This window comes from Sus scrofa, chromosome 6, assembly GCF_000003025.6.
Source record: "Sus scrofa isolate TJ Tabasco breed Duroc chromosome 6, Sscrofa11.1, whole genome shotgun sequence".
Taxonomy (NCBI): Eukaryota; Metazoa; Chordata; class Mammalia; order Artiodactyla; family Suidae; genus Sus; species Sus scrofa.
Window position 1 is genome coordinate 144,351,261 of NC_010448.4, and position 22,418 is coordinate 144,373,678.

A 22,418-nucleotide genomic window follows, 5' to 3' on the forward strand; every position below is an offset into this window, starting at 1 on the left:
GGCGAAGAGAAGTTCTCCTAGTGGGCAGCTCTGCTAGCAGTACACTTGGTTATGCAGTGCTAATGGAGGGAGATGTAGCTTGAGGTACTTAGACTCCTGCTGCATCCCTTAGTTAGTTGTTGAGGGGCCTAGAACAAATAACACTGAGAAGTTTAAGACAAGGAGTTCTGGCGAAGAGATACATAAATCTATAAAAGTGGGCACAAAGTGTGTAGATCTTTGTGTCTCACAATGATGCTCATTAGAAAGTTACCTGCAGAGGATGCTTTCAACAGCTAAGGAAATAGAATGACTATATAGATGTCAGTTTTGTCCTCAGCAACCTAAAATCTCATGACATGGGCCAATCAACAGAATGGCCACATGGAGGAAAAGACACTAAATGAGTCTAACAGAATGGACTGCCTCTAATTAAGACTGATAAAGCTACTGCCATGGTGAATATCCAGTTTCCCAGGAGAAGAGAGCAAATCCGAGCCATCAATATGGCACCATCCCTTGAGGCAACCTCAATTTTAGCAATAGGTCAATTACAGCAGGCTACTTCTACCAAGAAAAGGGCAGTGATTTTGTCTCACTGGAATAGAAATCTATTAATGATATTAGTTTTCCTTCCCTCAGCACCACAGAATGCCTAATCTATCAGCATCATGTTCCATATAACACTTCCTTGGAGCAAGATCCCTTTTTATGTCAAAGGAAGTGCTAAATGTATGCATAACTAAAGGAACATCACTGGTCTTTAATGTACACACCTCACCCAGAGCAACTGTCTAAAAGAACATTGGAAAGCCTGTTGAAGGTTAAGCCAAGGCACCAATTCTGGACTGGTTGCTATCCTCTAGGATGCCAAGTATGTGCTGATAAATGGCAAATGCACAGTGATGCTTTATCCTAAATAGCAAGAATAAATGGGTCTGGGAAGCACAGAGTCAAAATAGAACTAGCTTCCAGAGTTCTTTTGTGCAACAGCTGGTCAAGAATCCAGCGTTATCACTTTAGCAGCTTGAATCAATGCTGTGTGAATTTGATCCCTGGCCTGGGAACTTCCACATGCTTCAGGTGCAGCCAGAAAAAAATAGAACTAGGTTATTTTGTTATAATTGCTAAAACTCTCAGAATTTGTACTTTCTGATCTTAGGTTCTATAAGATTAGAGATTGGGTTTCCTGGGATCAGATAGGTAGAGTGGAAAAGGAGAATGCTTTTTTCAAATGACACAGAAAAGTTGCAACTCAACTTGAAGGTATGACCTACCTGTTCACTTTGAGCTCCTTATACCAAGAAACATCAGGCAAAGAAAGGTATTAATGTCTTGTCAGGGATAACTGATCCTCATTATCATGAGAAGAAATCCAGAATTGCTGCTATACAATAGGAATAAAAAGGGATGTGTCAGCAACTCAGGAATTCACTGAGGTACCTCTTGGTGGTTTTATACCTGGCAAGTCATCAATTGTACTGATCAAAGCCTGACAAAGGCAAGGCCACTATGGATACATACCCTTAGAGATGAGGATCCATGTTACTCCAGCAGGCAAGCAGCTGAAGGTGAGGGATTTCTAGAATAGATGGTGGAAAGGGGAGATTATATTTATTATACCCTTGGAATCAGTCAAAGATGACAGAATGTTGTTCCTGCTACCATCCACCCCCCCCCACAAAAAAAAAAAAGTGAGAGAGGTTTCTTATTTTAGAGGGGTAGCCAGATATAATGAGAGCACATGAGTTGAGGTGAATAGTGCAAGGGAGCAGATTGTATCATATACCACTTATGGTTGCTTCAGATTCCTTTTATGCATCTGTTTCTGTCATTGCCACACTTGTTCCAGCACCAGTATTCACTGTATTGACAAACTGTGGTGGTATTCCAACTCATTTCATGTGGGAATGACATATCAACATCTTACAGATGCCCATATAAAGCACATTTACCTCCTGTTCCAATTGATGCTGAGGGATGAGATGACATAGGACCAGCTAGGTATGCTCAAGTCAGAAGAGTAAAAGAATTAATTTCCTACTGAGCAAGCATTTGACCAATGAGAAATGGGGGCTAATGGCTAAGTTCTCCTTCCTTCTTTTCCTGAAGGGCTGACTTGAGAAGCAATTTTTTAATGGTCTCTTAGAAGAAAGTCCCATGAATCAGATAATAGTGTCGCTTGATACCATATATGGCCAGCTTGATAATGCACCTTTTTACTGACTCTCCTCCCACTTTCTCTACCTTGCTCTCCTTCCTCAGATCCACTGCCCATGATTAGGAGAACCCAGGCCAAGGGAGAATGGAATTACTGAGATTTTCTTGCAAAAAAATGCAAGTGTATAAAGAGGGTCCATGTTTAAAGCATCTTATGAAGAATAGAGTTAATATGCATGTTTTCACCACTTCAGGAAGTTAGCTTCTAACTCTTGCTTACTGGTTGGCTGTCAATTCCAATTCATCCATCCTTTACACCTGACTCAAGTTCTTTAGACAACAGCATGAGTAGACACAGAGAGATACCCAAAAGAGGAGAGGGCCATAAAGAGAAGGAAATTAATACTGACTAAGCACTGTGCCACATATTCCATATATATGTCATCTAATATTCATAGGTAAGTAGCATTCTACCCAATTACCAAGAGGCTAGGAATCAAACTCAGTTTTTTCCACTAATGAAATTTCTCTAAACTCCTCTATTGAGAACCAGAACTGTATTTAGATATTACTGTTTTGTGACCTCACTGGACCTAGAGAAAAGGAAGGTTGATATTTGGGGAGTAAGAAACCTAAAATTCCACAAACCATCTTGGCAGAAGCGGACGTTAAATACAGTTATATGTAAAAAATAAATAAATAAATAAAAGAGAACAGAGAAAGTCAGAATCTTGGACAGCATTTGTCCAAACTAGAGTTTTACAAATAGTATAATACAGAACACCTATGTATCAAAAAATGTGGATGTGTTACTAACTTTTGATCAATATGCTGCTGTGTTTTGGCTGTTATTAAAGATACTCTATTCAGCAATGCCTGTCAGATTAAACATTGCGTTCAGTGAGTTGAGCAACATGATGTAGGGCACAGCAAAACTTGCTGTGAACCAGAAAGGAGGGTATCACAAATTCAAGCAGGTTCTAAAGAAAGAAGCATTTACTGAAACACTTGAGAACACTGCTTCTGTGTATATAAGAAAGAGTAGTCAAGACAGATACTCAATATTTCTATCAGATCAAGGGAATGTTGGAGAAAAATCTAAACCGGAAGACAACAGTATTTTCTGTACTTCAGGCTGATCAGTAATGACTGTTAATTTGTTTACTGCTGTCAGCTGAGTGTTTTAATCCTTCAAGTGAAGCCACTAAAAATACCTTGAACATGGAAAGTATGAGAACTATTGTTCTAAGAAATCTATTTACTTGACTGGACTTGCCACCCCATCTAAGCTGAGAAACAAATGGGAATCCCTGCTGGTTAAAGCAAATTATTGTGTTAAAAAAGCACCTTTCCCCACCAGTACAACCAAAATGAAAATAACACTAGTGAAATAGAGACCCTCATTCATGGGGATTTCTATTGGAATCAGCAGCAGCCCTTTGAGACAGGTGACCCATCTGGACTCAAATGACCCAGAAACCATAACAGGGAGAAGACCTCATTCACTGAGAATGTATTTAGGAGGCAGAAGAGCTAAAAATGAAATACCCTGAGCCTTCGGCAGTGATCACCACATGGATTAGAAAGGACCAGAGATAGCTGAGAAAGAAGAAAGCCAGAATTTTGCTTTGGCCAGCCTCTTCTTCCTCGATGTTCTGGCACATGAAGAAAGCTTGCAAAGTAGACAGAATTTCTTCAATAAATGCCCGACTCCATATCTGCTGAAGATCAAAGGTTAAGATAGCTCCCAGAAGCTCCAGAGTGGCTTTGAGTGGTTGGGCAGAGACTAAGGAGTCCATTATTAGCCCTGCAGGCTGGCTGAAGCTCTTTCAGCAGAGTCAGCTACAGTTTTCTTTGCAGGATTTAACCACAACAAAGAGACAAGTTTCACTTGCTAAAATCTCCTCTTTCCATTTTATTGAGATTTGATGACAATAACTCAGTCTTCAACATTGGCTTCCACATTTAGCTTCTGATGCAGTCTTGAAAATAACAGTCAACCCGTAGTGAAAAGGACATGAAGATAAAAGTCAGAGGGCACCAGATGAAAACCTTAACTCCATCTCTTCCTATTTAGGTAACAACACTCTGAGCTGCAGATTGACCCCAGTTAAATGGGAAAATGATACCTGTCTTAAGAATGATACGGTATAAAGGGTACAGCTCACAGAGATGCTCAATAAATGTTAGTTCTCTTGCTCTGATTGCAGTTAAATGCAATGTCCCCTTTAATCCTCACAACTCCTTAAGGAATGCAGTCAGGCACCATACTCATGTAATAGGTTCAAGAAACTGAGTCTGATAATGTGCCTAAAGGCTGATGGCCTGTAAATGACAGTATTAAGTGTTATCGCCACATCTTTTTAAAATTCCTAATATCTTTGCTCTGAGTCACAGGTTTTTTTTTAATCATTTATTTATATATATATATTGTTTTCTACTGTACAGTATGGTGACCCAGTTACACTTATGCCGAGGTCCAGCCCCAGCAGCCAGGGAGTGCCGAAGGAGAGGATGGGCTACAAACAGCACGCGGAAAGAATTGGAGCCAACTCCTCAGCTGCATGCTGCAGATGACCCAATTTATTAAATGAAAAGCATCAGTTTTTATACCATATCACAATCAGGTTTCGTGTAAGATTTGACATTAACATTTGATTTAAAGCCCTTTCTGTTCCCTCCACCTGAGATACAAAAAAAAGGTTAGTTAAAACATGTTCCTTTCAACTTTAGATTTTCCTTCAAGATTACAAACTTAAAGTTTCACACTGTATTTTTCTTAAAAGGTCAACAACAGTAGCTGTTCTATTTTATATTAAGAACAAAGCTTTAATAAGTAATAAACTATGATACCTAACATTCTTTAACTAAAGGTGTATGTAGTTAACAAAACGCATGAAAGCCTTGGGCTCATGACGTTCTTGAGACTACGATTTATTTGGCGCCAGCAAGCTAAGCATTTAACCTATTGTGCTGATTTACGTAAGTTCCAAACCACCAATTTCAATAGAAAGGAGTATTATACCCAAAAATTATCAAGTGCCCCCACAAGGGATGAAAGTTACAGGTGACACTGTTACTTAATAAAAAATATATCTGTTGTAGAAAATAGCAATTTATAGGCTAAACAACATTTTTCCCAGCCCCAAAGGGACTGAAATCATAAGTTTCCCCTGTATACTCTCACAAAATAGGTGCCATAAATTGTTACTCCAAAACAAAGGCTTTTTCCATTACATTGTTTAAATAACTTCACTCTGTTTTGGTTCAAGTGTTTTACGTACCCAGGGCAAATCTTTAGCTGTAAGAAAGCTGTGAATCAAAGATAGAAAAAGAAGGATAAACACAGAAAAATAGATTAACATATTTTTTAGGGGATATCATTTTTATTTTCCAGGAGCCGATGTTTTTCAAGGGATTGCTCTGCAATCCTTCTTTCTTCAGCTTGTCTGTAGCTCTGCTAACCAGACAAGCCTCATGCAGGTGCCAACTGTGGCTTTGCTTTCTTTACTGGAGCGGCGTTATGGCTCCCGACACACTTACATGTATACATTCTTTTTTCTCACAATACATGTTCCATCATAAGTGACTAGACAGAGTTCCCAGTGCTACACAGCAGGATCCCATTGCTAATCCATCCCGAAGGCAACATTCTGCATCTATTTACCCCAAGCTCCTAGTCCCTCCCATTCCCTCCCCTTCCCCCTTGGCAACCACAAGTCTTTTCTCCAAGTCCATGATTTTCTTTTCTGTGGAAAGTTTCCTTTGTGAGTCACAGGTTTTGATTCATTTATTCATTCATTCAACGAACATGTGTTCAGCGCCTAACATATACCAGATTTAGAAATCAAGAATTAAAAAAAAAATCAACAAATCTCTTTCCTCACAGAATTTATATTCTAATGAATGGAGACAGATATTAATTAAATGTGAAACATGTACAAAGGTGACAATGCTAGAAGGAAGTCAAGTGAAGTAGAGGACTGGAAAGCTGAGTGTGTGCGTGCTGATTAAAGAAGCTGGTCAGAAAGGTGATCTGATAAGCTGACCCTGGAGTAGACCTGAAGGAGTGAGGAGTGACTATGCAGATAACTGAGGGAAGTGTTTCAGGCAGAGGGAACCACCAAGTACAAAGGCCCGGAGATAGGAGCATGCTGCTCTAGTCGAAGGAATAGCAGCTGGAATGGAATGAGGGGAGTGGGGGCAGTGGTGGGATATGAAAGACATATGGGGGAGGTAGGTTTATTGAGGGTTCCTAGGTTATGGTTAACTCTTTGAATTTTACTCTGAGTAAGATGGGAAGCCAGTGAATGTAGAGCTAAGGAGGAGAGCTAAGGAGGCATGGTCACAACTCAGAAAAGAAGCATGCCTCTTCGTGTGGTCTATGCTGGCCATGCACTTTCAATCCATCAAAGGCTAATTTTTTTTTTTTTTTTTTTTTTTTTTGGTCTTTTTGCCATTTCTTGGGCTGCTTCCACGGCATATGGAGGTTCCCAGGCTAGGGGTTGAATCGGAGCTGTAGCTGCCAGCCTATGCCAGAGCCACAGCAACACGGGATCCAAGCTGCGTCTGTGACCTACACCACAGCTCATGGCAACACCGGATCCTTAACCCACTGAGCAAGGCCAGGGATCGAACCCACAACCTCATGGTTCCTAGTCAGATTCGTTAACCACTGCGCCATGACAGGAACTCCAGCATTAATAGCTTGATTCATGCAGACCGCATCAAAAGAAATGAAAAGAAGCAGAGCACTGCAGAGTTGAATCTTAAATCTGATACGTTTGCATCTAGCTAAAAAATTTAATTTTCCAGTTTTGTCAATTGCCTCCCTCAAATTTATTCCCGGCACTCCTTAAGTGTAGACACTGGACTGATTCGAAAGCTATGCAAGTAGAAACTCTCCTGAACAAATGGAAACTCCTCATATCTCCTTAGCACTGAATGGCTTATAGAGCCTTCCCATGTTCACTATGACATTTAATCATTTAGACAGCCCTAAGTGAAAAAGTGGCAAGAGAGAAATAATTTTCTCCATTTTACTGGTAAGAAAATTAAAACCCAAATAACTATTATTGTACAAGGAAACAACTGTTAAATGCAAGAGCTAAACTAAAATCACAAGAATGTGAGTCTTCTGGTTTTTAAGCATAATGCTATTTCATAATAATAGCTTTTTAATTTTTTTTTAGGTTTTCTTAAAAAATTTTTATTATAGTTGATTTAAGTGTTCTGTCAATTTCTGCTATATAGCAAAGTGACCCAGTTATACAAATACGTACATTCTTTTTCTCATATTATCCTCTATCATGTTCCATTGCAAGTGACTGGATACAGTTCCCTGTACTATACAACAGGAGCGCAATGCTTATCCATTCCAAACGCAATAGTTTGCATCTACTAACTCCAAACTCCCAGTTCCATCCCACTCCCTCCCCGTCCTTGGCAACCACAAGTCTCTTCTCTATGTCCATGAGTTTGTTTCGGTTCCGTAGATAGGTTAATTTGTGCCCTATTTTAGATTCCACATCTAAGTGACAGCATATGTTATTTGTCTTTCTCTTTCTGACTCCACTTAGTATGAGAATTTCTAGTTCCATCCACATTGTTGCAAATTGGTATTATTTTGTTCTTTTTATGGCTGAGTAGTATTCCATTGTGTATATGTACTACACTCTGTTATCCATTCATCTGTCAATGAACATTGAGATTGTTTCCATGTCTTGGCTATTGTGAATAGTATTGCAGTGAACATAGGGATCATATGGTAATTCTATGTTTAGTTTTCTGAGGTACATCCATAGTGTTTTCCATAGTGGTTGTACCAATTTACATTCCCATCAATAGTGTAGGATGGTTCCTTTTCTCCACATCCTCTCCAGCATTTGTTGTTTGTAAACTTATTAATGATGGCCATCTGACCAGTGTGAGGTGGTTCCAATTAGCATTTCTCTAATAATGAATGATGTCAAGCATTTTTTCATGTGTCTATTGGCTATATATATGTCTTCTTTGGAGAAATATCTATTTTGGTCTTCTGCCCATTTTTCAATTGGGTTGTTTGTTTTTTTGCTCTTGAGCTGTATGAGTTGTTTATACATATTGGAGATTAAGGCCTCGTCAGTTTCATTCTTATAACTATTTTCTCCCATTCCATAGGTTGTCTTTTTTTTTTTTTTTTTTTTTTTAATGGTTTCCTTTGCTGTGTAAAAGCTGGTAAGTTTGACTAGGTCCCATTGGTTTATTTTTGTTTTTATTTTTATTGTCGTGGACAACTGACCTAAGAAAACATTTATACAGTTGATGTCAGAGAATGTTTTGCCTTATGTTCTCTTCTAGGAGTTTGATGGTGTTTTGTCTTATGTTTAAGTCTTTCAGCCATTTTGAGTTTATTTTTATGCATGGTATGAGGGTGTATTCTAGTTTCATTGATTTACATGCTGTTGTCCAGATTTCCCAGCCCACTTATTGAAGAGACTGTCTTTGTCCCATTTTATATTCTTGCCTCCTTTGTCAAAGATTAATTGACCATAGGTGTCTGGGTTTATTTCTGGGTTCTCTATTCTGTTCCGTTAGTCTATATGTCTGTTTTTGTACCAGTACCACACTGTCTTGATTACTGTAGCTTTTTAATATTGTCTGAAGACTGGGAGAGATATAACTCCTGCTTGATTTTTTTCCCCTCAGGATTGCTTTGGTGATTCTGGGTCTTTTATGGTTCCATATAAATTTTTGGATGGTTTTTTCTAGTTCTTTGAAAAATGTCATGGGTAATTTGATAGGGATTGCATTACATCTGTAGATTGCTTTGGGTAGTATGGCCATTTCAATGATATTAATTCTTCCAGTCCAGGAGCATGGGGTATCTTTCCATTTCTTTGGATCCTCTTTGATTTCCTTGATTAATATTGCATAGTTCTTGGCATATGTCTTTCATCTCCTTGGTCATGCTTATTCCTGGGTATTTAATTTGGGGGGGTGTGATTATAAAAGGTATAGTTTTTTTATATTCCTTTTCTAATATTTCATTGTCTTTTTTTTTTTTTTTTTTTGTCTTTTTGTATTTTTAGGGCCATAGCCACAGCACATGGAGGTTCCCAGGCTAGGGGTCTGATCGGAGCTGTAGTCACCAGCCTATGCCACAGCCACAGCAATGCTAGATCCGAGCCACATCTGCGACCTACACCACAGTTCACGGCAATGCCAGATCCTTAACCCATTGAGCAAGGCTAGGGATCAAACCTGCAACCTCATGGTTCAGTCAGATTCATTTCTGCTGTGCCAGGACAGGAACTCCAAATATTTCATTGTTAGTATAGAGAAATGCAACCAACTTCTGAATATTCATCTTGTATCCTGATACTTTGCTGAATTTGTTGACCAGTTTGAGTAGTTTTTGTGTTGAGTCCTTAGGAATTTCCATATTTAGTATGTGTCATCTGCATAGAGTCACAATTTTACCCCTTCTCTTCCAATTTGGATACATTTTATTTCTCTTGTTTGTGTGGTTGTTGTGGCTAGGGCTTCAAATACTATGTTGAATAAAAGTGGTCTTGTCTTGTTCCAGATTTTAGCAGGAAGGTTTCAGCTTTTCTCTATTGAATATTATATTGGCTATGGGTTTGTCATAAGTGGCTTTTATTATGTTAAGGCATGTTCCCTTTATACCCACTTTGGTAAGAGCTTTTATCATGAATGGATGTTGGATTTTGTCAAATGCTTTTTCTGTGTATATTGAGATGATCATGTGGTTTTTTCCTTTTCTTTTGTTAATGTGGTGTATGATGTTGATTGATTTGCATATGCTGAACCATCCTTGTGAACCTAGGATGAATCTCACTTGGTTGTGGTATAGGATCTTTTTTATTTGTTGTTGAATTCAGTTGGATAAAATTTTGTTGAGATTTTTGGCATCTATATTCATCAAAGATATTGGCCTATAATTTTCTTTTTTGGTAGTATCTTTGGTTTTGTTATAAGTTCTTCTACATATATTTGGTAGAGTTCAGCTGTGAAGCCATCTGGTTTTAGACTTTTTTTTGAAGGTAATATTTTTATTATTACATGTTCAATTTCATTTCTAGCAATTGATCTGTTCATTTGATCTAGTCCTTCTTCATTCAGTTTTGGTGGGCTGTATGTCTCTAGAAACTTGTCCATTTCTTCTAGGTTGCCAAAGCTGTTGGCATATAATTGTTCATAATATTCTCTCTCTCTCTCTCTCTCTCTTTTTTTTTTTTTTTTTTTTTTTGTATTTCTGCAGTGTATGTTGAGATTTCTCCATTTTCATTTCTTATTTTGTTTATTTATGTTCTCTTTCTTCTTCCTGGTGAGTCTGACCAGAGGTTTGTCAATTTTGTTTACCCTTTCAAAGAACCCTTGATTTCATCAAGTTTTTCGAATCTCTATTTTATTGATTTCCTCTCTGATCTTTATGGTTTCCTTCTTTCTGCTGATTTTCAGTTTCATTTGTTCTTTTTCTAATTCATTTAGGTGGTAGTTTCAGTTCTTGCGAGATTTTTCTTCTTCTGTGAGGAAGGCCTGAATCTCTATGAACTTCTCTCTAAGAACTGCTTTTGTGGCATCCCATAGATTTTGAATGGCTGTGTTTTCATTATCATTTGCCTGGAGATATTTTTAAATTTCCCTTTTTATTTCCTTGTTGATCCATTATTTTTTTAGTAACATGTTGTTTGATCTCCATGTAGTCAGTTTCTTCTTATTTCTTTTCCTGTGTTTGATCTAGTTTCATGCCATTGTGGACAGAGAAGATCCTTGAAATAAGTTCTATATTCTTATATTTGTTGAGGTTAGTTTTGTGCCCCATTATGTGGTCAATCCTTGAGAATGTTCCATGTGCACTTAGAAAAAAAAATATTCTGTTTTGTTTTTTGGTTTTTGGATATAATGTCCTGAAAATATCAATTAAGTCTAACTGTTCTATTGTGTCATTAGGGTCTTGCTGCCTTGTTGATTTTCTGTCTAGAGGATTTGTCCATTGATGTGAGTGGGTCGTTAAAATCTCCAACTATTATTGTATTCCCCTCAATTTCTCCTTTTATGTCTATTAGTATTTGTTGTATATATTTGGGTGCTTCTATATTTAGGGGCATATACATTGACAATTATAATATCCTCTTCTTGAATAGATCCTTTTATCATTAAATAGTGTCCTTTGTCTTTCTCTATGGCCTTTGTTTTAAAGTCTATTTGTCTGATATGAGTATTGCAACTCCTCCTTTTCTGTCTTTTCCATTCATATGAAATGTATTTTTCCATCCCTTCACTTTCAATTTATATGTGTCCTTCACCGTAAGGTTAGTCTCTATTAGGCAGCATATTGCAGGCTCTTGTTTTTTGTTTTTTGTTTTTTTTGTTTTTCTGTTTTTTTGTTTTATCCTGTCTGCCACTCTATGTCTTTTGGTTGAAGCATTCAGTCCATTTGACATTTAAGGGAATTACTGATGTATTTATTGCCATCTTAAACCTTGTTTTCTAGTTGATTCTACATTTCTCCTTTGTTCTTTTCTTTTCTTTGGATGATTTCCTTATATTTTATGCTTGTGTCCTATTTAGTCTTTGTAAATGTATTGTTTGGTTTTGACTTGTGGTTGCCCTGTTTTTCAAGTATATTAACCCCTTCCTATAATTGCTTGCTTTAGCCTAATAGTCATATAAGGCTCAAACGCATTCTTAAAAAAAAAAAAGAGAGAGAGAGAGTCTAGATATTTTTACTTTCCTTCCCCACATTTTATGATTTGATGTTATTTTTTTGCATCTTCATGTTTATCCTTTTTCTGTTCCTTGTGTTTCTTATCACTTTTACAAATAGGACTTTTTTTTTTCCTTTTAGATCTGTATATTGGCTTATTTAAGTGATTATTTTCCAATTGTGACTTCCTCTATTCTACATCTTCTTACTTCTTTACTATTTAGAGGAGACCTTTCAGTATATCTTTTATTTAATTATTTATTTTTGTCTTTTTTTTTTTTAAGGGCCACACCAGCAGCAATATGGGAGTTCTCAGGCTAGGGGTTAAATCAGAGCCATAGCTTCCAACCTACATCACAGTTTATGGCAATGCAGGATCCTTAACCAACTGAGTGAAGCCAGGGATCAAATCTGTGTCCTCATGGATACCAGTCTGTTTCTTTACCACTGAGCCACAATGGGAATTCCAGTATTTCTTTTATTTTTTTTTTTTAATTTGTTTTTAGGGCTGCACCTGCAGCACATGGAGGTTCCCAGGCTTGGGGTTGAATCAGAGCTCCAGCTGCTGGCCTACACCACAGCCACAATGTGGGATCCAAGCCGACCTACACCATAGCTCACTGCAGTGCTGGATTCCCTGACCCACTAAGTGAGGCCAAGGATCAAACCCTCATCCTCATGGATACTAGTCAGATTTGTTTCCACTGTGCCACAACAGGAACTCCCAGTGTTTCTTTTAGAATGGGTTTGTTATTCCTGTATTCTTTTAGATTTGGTTTGTCAGAGAAATTATTTCTCCTTCTATTGTAAATGATAATCTTGCTGAGTAGAGCATTCTAGGCTGCAAATTTTTTCCTTTTAGAACTTTGAATATATCTTGCCACTCTCTTCTGGACTGCAGTGTTTCTGTAGAGAAATCAGCTGATAGTCTTACAATTAACTCTTTGTTTTTCTCTTGCTGCTTCTAGAATCCTCTCCTTATCTTTAACCTTTGCCATTTTTATTATAATATGTCTTGGTGTGTGTCTGTTTGAGTTCACCTTGTTTGGGACCCTCTTTGCTTCCTGTATCTTGATATCTGTTTCCTTTAGATTTGGAAAGTTTTCAGCCATAATTTCTTCGAATATATTTTCAATCCCCTTTTCTTTTTCTTCTCCTTTGGAATTTTTATTAATGCATAGACTGACCCACTTTATATTATCCCATAGATCTTTTATATTGCTTTCATGATTTTTCTTTTGGTTTTCTGTCTGCTGTCCTAATTTGGTGATTTCCATTATTCTACCCTCCAAGTCACGTATCTGTTCCTCTGCATTATTCATTCTACTCTTCAATGCCTTTAACTCAGCTTGCAACTCTGCAAATGAATTTCCTAATTTTTCTTGGCTCCTCCTTATATTTCCTAGTTCCTTTTTAAAGCAATCTGCAATACTGTTCATATCTGCTCTTAATTCCTTCATATCCACTCTTAATTCCTTCGGTATTTTTTATCTCCTTTTGAACTCATGTCTGTTAGACTGCAGAGGTCTGTTTCATTGTTTGTTTCTTTGGGGGAATTCTCCTGTTCCTTTAACTGGGAATGGTTCCTGAGCTTCTTCATTTTGCTTGTAAATTTTTCTTATTATGTGAGTTTACAGAAAACAACTACTGCAGTCTTGGAGAGCTATTTATAAGCAAGAGCACTCCTGGGTATTTTGTGAGGGCTTACTTTTTTTTTTTTTTTTTTCTCATGAGGACTGCTTTTGGTCTGGATGCTTGCTGTCTCTGCTGTCTCTTTCCTCAGTGTGTGCAAGCTGTTATCCCTTTAATTGGGGTATGCTGGTGTATGGCCTGCACATGCTTCCAGGCAGATGAGGCAATAACCAGGGCCTATAGCCAGTGCCTGGCTGCTGGGCCCTTGACAGTGGCAAGGACCCACAAATAGAAGGCACAGGCTGCTCTTGGTTGTAGGACCCTGGGAAATGGCAGTGACCCTCAGGAAGGTGTAGGCAACACCCAGAGCCTTTGGCAGTGGCAATAGCAGGGCTTGTGCATTTCTGGGGGAGTGAGAGCAACAATGGTTGGCACTTGATTGCAGTGCCCTTCTCTGCAATGACTCCCAAGGTGACTGGGGCTGCAGGTGGTATCTATTCACAGAGCCTAGTGGTGGCAGGCTGCGCCCACCTCTGGAGTCTGAGGTGGCTGTGGCAGTTTGCCCTTGCCACACATAGCCTGAGCAAGAAGCACCCCTCTGCCTGAGAGCCTGTATATGTGCAGAGAAAGGTAGTCTTATGGTGGTCCCACTCCTCCTCCTCTCACCCTCCCAACCAATGGCACCTTGCCTCTCCTGCAGCCCTTGGCCTTCTCCTGTGTTCCCTTGACTGTGGTGCTCTACTCCCCATCCTGTGAAGCACTGCTCCCTAGCCCCTCAGCCTGTCTCCACACAGCCAGTCCTGGTCCTCTCCCCAGAACTGACCTCCAGAGCCAGTTCCCCGCCCCTGCCTGAGCGTCTCAGTCTGTGGTGTCTGGTGGCAGGGGGGTGGTACCGATGGTTTGTGCTGCTCTCTCTTGGCTTTTTTCCTCCTCAGTCTGGCTGTTGAGTTTTTCTCTGGGGTTCTGAAGTTTCCTTTCCTTCTCAGCTGATCTCCCCCTCAGTTAAGTGGCCTCCCAAGGTGCAGATTCCTTTCCTCTTTCACAGCTCCCTCTCAGAAGTGCTGGTCCTGTCCTGATTCCTTTTTTTTTTTTTTTTTTTTCCCCTCTTCTCTCCCTTTTTTTCCCTTTTGTTCTGACCAGTTATGTGAAACATTTCTTGACCTTTTTGGAGGTTTGAGGTCTTCTGCCAGCATTCAGTAGGTGTTCTGTGCAAATTATTCTACATGTAGATGGGTTTTTTGATGTGTTTGTGGGAGAAGGTGAACAGCACGTCTTACTCCTCCACCATCTTGACCCCTCCCCAATAGTTTCTGTTTATTGAGACTAGCTTATTCAATGTTTACAAATGTCTATGAAATGCATATATTTCTCTATTTTACAAGTGTGGAAACTAACACTCAAAAAGTTTAAATAAGTCAATTATTCTTCAATAAAGCTGAATTTTTAAAAATATAGTTTCTATGTTTAATTTTTTAAAGAAAAGTTTAAATAAATTGTCCATCTGACACTCAAAACAATAGTCATATGTTGTTGTCTATCATATAAAGAAATGCAGGGGTGGAGTTCCCATCGTGGCTCAGTGGGTAACGAATCCGACTAGCAACCATGAGGTTGTGGGTTCGATCCCTGCCCTTGCTCAGTGGGTTAAGGATCCGGCATTGCTGTGGCTGTGGTGTAGGCCAGCAGCTATGGCTCCTATTGGACCCCTAGCCTGGGAACCTCCATATGCCGTGGGAGCAGCTCAAGAAATGGCAAAAAGACAAAAAAAAAAAAAAAAAAAAAAAATGCAGGGGTTACAAATGGTTTTTGACTCATTTGACTACTTCATTCCCATAGTACTTGCCTTTCTTAGGTTTTATTCTTTTTGTTTTGTTTCTTTTTACTACCATCATCACTTACAATTTTCCTACCTCAAGGCCACAGCTTTTTTGTTTACTGTGCTACTTCCTTTCCCTCTACAGTCATCTTAATTTTGGAGCCCCCAAAGGCAAATTTTGGTCTCTTTCTTCTCCATCTCCCTATTTGATTTTATCCATCTCCCTAGATTCAAATACAAATGAACTTCTGGAGACTCTCAAATTTCTACCTCCAGCTTAGTGGTCTCCTCTGAGCTCTAGACTTTCCTCTCTATCCAGCTGACATTTTGGCATATCTGCTTGCCTGTCTTGCTGACATCACATGGAATATATGAGTCCCTCTTCACTCCATTCCTAAACTCATCATACTGAAGTCTTCCTTTTTCTGAAAATGACAGACCCAAACAGTAACTAAAGCCAGAAACTATGATTCTTTCCTTTCCTCACCCTTCACAATCTATTAGCAAGTCCTACTAGCTCCCCTTCCAAAATATATCCTGAAACTTTCCAGTTCTCTCTGTTTTAAGCCACCACCCATTTTCATCTATACCCCCTCATAGCTGTCCCCCTGCACCCACTCTCGCCCCTGTTCTATCTGTCCTCTCAACAGTAATTTTTCTGGAAAATGTAAAACAGCTCATGTCACTCCCCTATTTCAAAACCCTCAATGATTTCCCATAGACTTAAAAAGTCTTCAAATACCTTAAAGGCTTGTGTGGTGTGGTTCCTTCCTTTCTCTACCCTTCTTTCCTTCATTATACTCCAGTCATGCTGACTTTCTAGAAGTTCTTAAAACTTTTCCAGCTCTTTGCCACCTCAGCATTCTTGCTGTTGCCTCTATCCAGAAAGCCTGTCTCTTAAGCCTACACTTGGCTGGCTTTTTGGTCTCATTTGAACACAAACTCCTAGGAGAAGTTTCTCTAACTACTGCTGTTAGTCCTATGCTTACTTACTTCATCACACTTAGCACAACCTGTAGTTATTTACTTATGTATTTTTGTCTCACCCTGCTTGAGAGCAGAGTTTCATTTCTCTTGTCATTGTCATAATACAGTGTCTGTACATTTGTGTTCCCAATGAACAGAGATCAGAAAATATTTATTGAGTGAATGAAAGAAAGAATGGATGAAACTCAATTATAGTTATGCAGAACTCCCATTTTCACAAAAATGATGACTTGGTTATGTTTTTTTGTTTGTTTGTTTGTTTGTTTTTTGCCATTTCTTGGGCCCCTTCCGCGGCATATGGAGGTTCCCAGGCTAGGGGTCTAATCAGAGCTATAGCCGCTAGCCTATGCCAGAGCCACAGCAACACCAGATCTGAGCCGCATCTGTGACATACACCACAGCTCATGGCAATGCCGGATCCTTAACCCACTGAGTGAGGCCAGGGATTGAATCTGCAACCTCATGGTTCCTAGTCGGATTCGTTAACCACTGAGCCATGACGGGAACTCCCGACTTGGTTATGTTTATCCTCTGTGTTCTGTACTCTGAAAACTCAAGATGAAGTAATGTAGAAATGAGTTGTAGTCAGGACCTAACTTCTATTAAATAAGAACAAAGAGGACAAACCATATTGATCTAAAAGAATCCAGGCCGTTAGGCCAGGTGCCAGAATTTTTGGCTTTTTCATTTCCTTAGGCACATAACAGACTTGAATTTCTGAGAAGTCATCCAAAGTATGACCATATATCATAAAACCCACTTCGCTTAGCCCTTAAACACATGTCATGCTCCATTTCAATATCAGCCAGACCTCTCATCAGCCTTTACAGGGTTGGAGGCTATATCTAATCCAGACCTTAATCTTTGTCACCAAAAGCAGGCAAATAACTATTTGTCTTAGTTTAAGAGCCTACTTACTGTGTGACAAGTACTCCCAATTACTAGATGCTCTGCAAATTATTTCTACTTAATCTTTGCAACAAACCTACAAAGAAATTTTTTGTCCGACTAATAGACAAAGAATCTGAGGCTCAGAGAGGTTATGTTATTTGCTCTTATGCCAGGCTTATAGCTGGTAAGAGGTAAAGCAGAGATTAAACCTCAAGTTTTATTTTCCTTTTTTTTTTTTTTTTTTTTTGGCTATGCCCACAGCACGCAGAAGTTTCCAGACTGGGGACTGAACCCATACCACAGCACCACAGCAGTGACCCAAGCCACAGCAGTGAGAATACCAGATCTTTAATATGCTAGGCTACTAGGAACTTTTAAACTCAAGTTTTCTGATTCTAAAGTGAGCATTAAACTACATTCATTGCATTTTTTTTTTCCCCACCCTGAGGCAAATGGAGTTCTGAGGCCAGAAATCAGATCGAAACCACATATGAAACCTACAGTTGAGGCAATGCTACATCCTTTAACCCACTGTGCCAAGCTGGGTATCAAATCTGTATCCTGGCGCTGCAGAGACACCAATGATCCACTTGCATTACAGGGGAAGCTCCTAAACTACACTGCTTTTTGAAAAAAAAAAAATCACACTAATTATCTTTTTATTAAATTATTTAAATCATTAAGTATACCCTATTTTCTAATCAACTAATGAAATGTGATTCTCCTTAAGAGGCAATCTGTGTAATCTCTCTGGCTCGCCATTATTTCTCTGGGGTGAAATCCTATCAGTGATTCCGTCACAGGGAATAATCGTAATTTGTCTTCTCTGAGTAAACAACTGGCTTACAAATATCATCAATTTCTCTTACCTGACATCTCCTCATAGTGGAAATGAATCCACTTCAGTAATGATATGTGGAACCCTTGGATTTCATGAAGTCACTAATGAGGTCCCTACAAAGAGAAGAAAATGGCACCATTATTCCATTGTTTATTTTCTATTTGGGGCTCAAACTTAAATTTTCAGTTGAAGTTTGAAAACCACTGCCTCTTGAGAAAGAGAGGGGAAAAAAAAAGAAAAGGAAGGAAGGAAGAAAGAGAGGGAGGGAGGAAAGGGGAAGGAAGAAAGAGAGTGTAGTCTTATTTTTCTTGAGAGGTCTTCCACAATTAAGTTACTCTGACACACTATCTGATGTGAGGGAGAGATGGAAGACCAAGGTTAGAGTCTCCTTTACGAAGGGAGGTGAAAATAGATGTGTTTCAGCTCCAGGAAGAAAAGTTAGATTGAATGAGAGTATAAACTCCTTCAGCAAGAACATCTACCATAGATGTGAAGGAATAAGAACATTAACTAGAGAGAGTCAAAGAACAAATTCTATGACGTAGATATCCCCCTACTTCTGTAAAGAATTCCTAAAAAACGGCAGACAACAAAGTTGCATGGGTAAAAATTCAATACAAAATCATGAAAACAATGTGAGAGGTGTTCTATCCCCAGGAAATTAAATGCATCATAAAACTCCTAATTACACTTTAGATGGTCTATCGCCAGTATGTCATTTATATTCACACATTTAGTTTTTCTTCTGTAATTTAATAGTTGTCCACCTCAAGTCCAGTGGATGACTACTTGAGATTCAGTATATCTACTGATTTTTCATGTTCCACTTTGCTACAGGAAGCATCACTTTCAGAATGGAAGTATTCTGCCAGACCTATTAATGTTGGTGTGGTCCAGAAAGTGGAAAGTAGGAAGCCTACTGCTCTTCTCTAGCTACACGCTCTCTCCAGGTAAATATTTGTAAGCCCATGGCTTTAAATAATATCCATGTGCCACTGCCTCTTAAAGTTTCGTCACAGCTCTGATCTTTCCCCAAAGCACGCTTACCGGTATGTCTAACTCCCTACCTAACATGTCCCATAAAATATATAGTAGGTATAGATACTCTAAACTTGAATTATCCAAAACAAAAGTTCCCATTCTCCAAACTGTAACCATTCCCCGAATTTTCAATTTAGCAAAGGTCTACACCACTCATTTCTAAAAATAACCAAACAACTCTTGGGGTCGTACTTGTCTCCTTTCTCTTCTTCACATTCCATATCCAAAGTTGGCTTTACCTCCAAATTGTATAGTATTTATCCACCTTTCTCAGTCTCTTCTGCTACCACTCTAGTCCAAGCCACTATTGTTTCTCCTCTAGGTGAAATACAACAGCTTTCTAACTTGTCTCCCTGTGGCTACTCTCACCCACCTTTGTACTATTTTCTTTCTAGACCACGAAGTCAGTTTTAAAAAATGTAGATAAGGTCATGCTGCTCTTCTGCTTACAACTTTCCAAAGGTTTCTAATTATACCGAAAATAAAACCCAAACTCCTTACTATAATCTAGGACAGAGCTTTCCAAACAAAGCCATTACTAGGTTGTGAAACCAATGTACTAGGTAAGGATCAGCATCTTAAGGTAAAATAGTAGTTCTCTTGGGGCTCAGCAGGTTAAGGATCCAGCATTACCACTGCTGTGGCTCTACAGCTGTGGCAAGGGTTAAGTCCCTGGCCCAGGGACTTCCACATGCTACAAGCACAGCCAAAAAAAAAAGAAGAAGAAGAAATAAATAAATTAAACTAATTAATTAAATAGAAAATATCAAAGTTTATTGCATGTAGTAAGGATAAATATTATTTCATGAAACTTCTCTTTCAGGTGTGTGTGTGTGTGTGTGTGTGTGTAGTAAACTGTAACATAAAATACATTTCTTACTATGGGTCACATTAAAAGTTTGAAAGCCACTGACCTACAAGATCTTAAAAATCTGTTTGCTCACATCTCCTACCTAATCTCCCACCTCATCCCCTGCTCACTCAAAATACCTCAGCCCTCCTAGCATCCTTGTGTCTTCAGAGAAGGCCAGCTTATCTCCACCTCTCTCCTTGGCACTTGCCTGAATGCTCTAAATCTAGATTTTTGTACAGATGGATCCTTCCAACCATTCAGATCTCAGCTCAAATGTCACTTGCTTAGAAAGCCTTTCCTCTGAGTAATCCAAAACAGCCCCTACCACTTCTCTGTTACATCACCCGGTTTTATTTCTTATGTTGCTAACCATGCTCTTGCATATTTATTTATTGCACATTGTCTTTCTCAGTATAATGCAGGGACTTTAACCATCCTGTTCACCACTATTCCCTCCATACTTGTAATAGTCTCTCAATAAGCATTAGTTGATAGAATGTTGATTATTTGTTTTATGAAACAAATTGTGTGTTTTTATAAAATAGCAACATCTTATAATGAAATCCTTCAATAAGTGTAATAAGAAAACAAAGAGGCTGTTGCTAAAACTGAACACTGACTGGCAAGCAAGGCCCATGGTAGAACTTAATGGTTCATTTGTCAGCAGATGGAGGAAAATCCAAATGTTGTGTATTAAAGGTAATTTCTGGACATGCAAGGTATAAAAATGCAGATTGGTTGACACTGAGCATAGACTAGCTAGAGATATAGTCATAGTGTTTGTCTAGTGTTCTGTGGTTCCTGGCAACAAAAACCCTCAAGAACCCAAGTGCTCATCTTGAATTCCCTTCATTAGCAGAACCAGGAGCAAAATGCTGTATGCAATGCCTTCAGCTCTAAATGAAAGAAGAGGGACCTGGGAAGGCAAGTAAAGAGTGGTAATTGCCAAGAATGACAGGGGCAGGGTCAGAGTGGGAAGTGCCCTCAGGTAGCCAGGCCCACAAGTAGACTCCAGGGTCTGAGTAAAAGAGGCCCTCCTCACAGCCCCACCCAGCAAACTCCCCCAAGAGGTGACTAGGATTATCGCCTCAATCTTTCTTTAATTCTCTCCAGGTGCCAGATCATAAAGGGGCTTGTGTGCTAAGCTGAGGAGTTTGAACTTTCTTCTGGACGCTGTGGAGAACGTTTAAGAAGTTTAGGCAGGAGAGTGGACTGTCGGGGGCTCTCAGAGAGATCCCCTGGCTACAATGTGGAGGGGGCTGAGGGTCTGCATGCTTGGAAGCCAGAAGCTTTGTGGCAGATACACCTGGTGAGAAGCAATGAGAGTCTAAACAAAGACAAGGGTTGGGGGACCCAGAGATGGTGAGGAGGGAATGTGACTCCACCTACTTCTGCGTTAGTGCTTCCAGTCAATGGCCCCAAGCGGGTTAGGAACTCTGGAGCCTTTTTATCTCCCTGTGAAATGAAACAGAGAATGGCACTTCCTTCAGCAGTTGCTGTGTGGATTAAATATGATAATACATATAAACTCCAGTGCCTGGCACAGAGTAAGTGCACAATAAGTGTTAGTTTTGTTTTGCTTTTTAGTCAGGCACTATTATTACTATTTTCTTAGCACTAAGGGAGGTACTGAAAAGGACACAGACAGACGCTTCAGCAAATCAGAACTCACGTTGGAGAAGTTCCCATTTTGGCTCGGCAGTGACAAACCTGACTAGTATCCATGAAGACCTAGGTTCAATCTCTGGCCTCGCTCAGTGGGTTAAGGATCTGGCGTTGCTGTGGTGGCATAGGCCAGCAGCTGTAGATCTGATTCGATTCCGCCCCTAGCCTGGGAACTTCCACATGCCGTGAGTGCAGCCCTAAAAAAAAAAAGAAAGAAAAAGAAAAAGAACTCGCATTGGGCAGTGGGCTGTCACAATGTTTTGAAAACATGTCCTTGACAATGGGTATGGTCTCACAGAGGTGAACCTGGAGCTGTGAGTGAAAAATAAACAGCATTTTGAGAGGCAGTGGACTTAGACTGAAAACTGCAATTCAGTAGAATGAAAAGAGTTAAAGCCAGTCATGACTGGGGTGAACGTGTGACTGAGGCAGGAGAGGTACCGGGCAGGCCCCACCAGGTGAGAATCAGGGCTCCTTCCTTTCGCCTCTGGCTCCTCCTTCCTGAGACAAGGCTTCCATCTTAAGCCAGCAGGAGAGACAGCAGCCATCCAGGCCCACAAAAGGTCGGGGTTTGAGGGCCCCTCAGCACAGGTTTTGTCTGCAAACCCGGTTTCCGAGGTGCCTAAAAGTGTACAAATAGTGAAGCCAGGCCCAGCCGAGCCAATTCATTACCTCGCCTCAGCGCTGCATGCTGATTATCTGCTCTCCATATCACCTCTCCTCAGGGGGCTCAAAGGAATCAGCAAATCCCCGGCATCACAGCTACGAATCCCCAGCACAACCCATTCACACACAGCGGGGTGGCTGGGGATTAATTGGAGGGGGAATGTTGTGAATTCCA

At 39.6% G+C, this 22,418-nt stretch overlaps 1 protein-coding gene and 1 long non-coding RNA gene across 2 annotated transcripts in view; one reads left to right on the forward strand and one right to left on the reverse strand.

Moving 5' to 3' along the window:
- Window positions 1-22,418, reverse strand: part of LOC106509878 — a 135,296-nt gene that overhangs the window by 110,356 nt on the left and 2,522 nt on the right. The window contains exon 2 of the long non-coding RNA XR_001307839.2: window positions 18,047-18,131. This is a non-coding gene — a long non-coding RNA (uncharacterized LOC106509878). The remainder of the gene's footprint in view (window positions 1-18,046; window positions 18,132-22,418) is intronic.
- WLS (wntless Wnt ligand secretion mediator) overlaps window positions 1-22,418 on the forward strand; it is a 287,021-nt gene that overhangs the window by 108,622 nt on the left and 155,981 nt on the right. The window contains exon 3 of the mRNA XM_021096488.1: window positions 18,856-18,968. The gene's annotated coding sequence lies outside the window, so the exon portion shown is untranslated. The remainder of the gene's footprint in view (window positions 1-18,855; window positions 18,969-22,418) is intronic.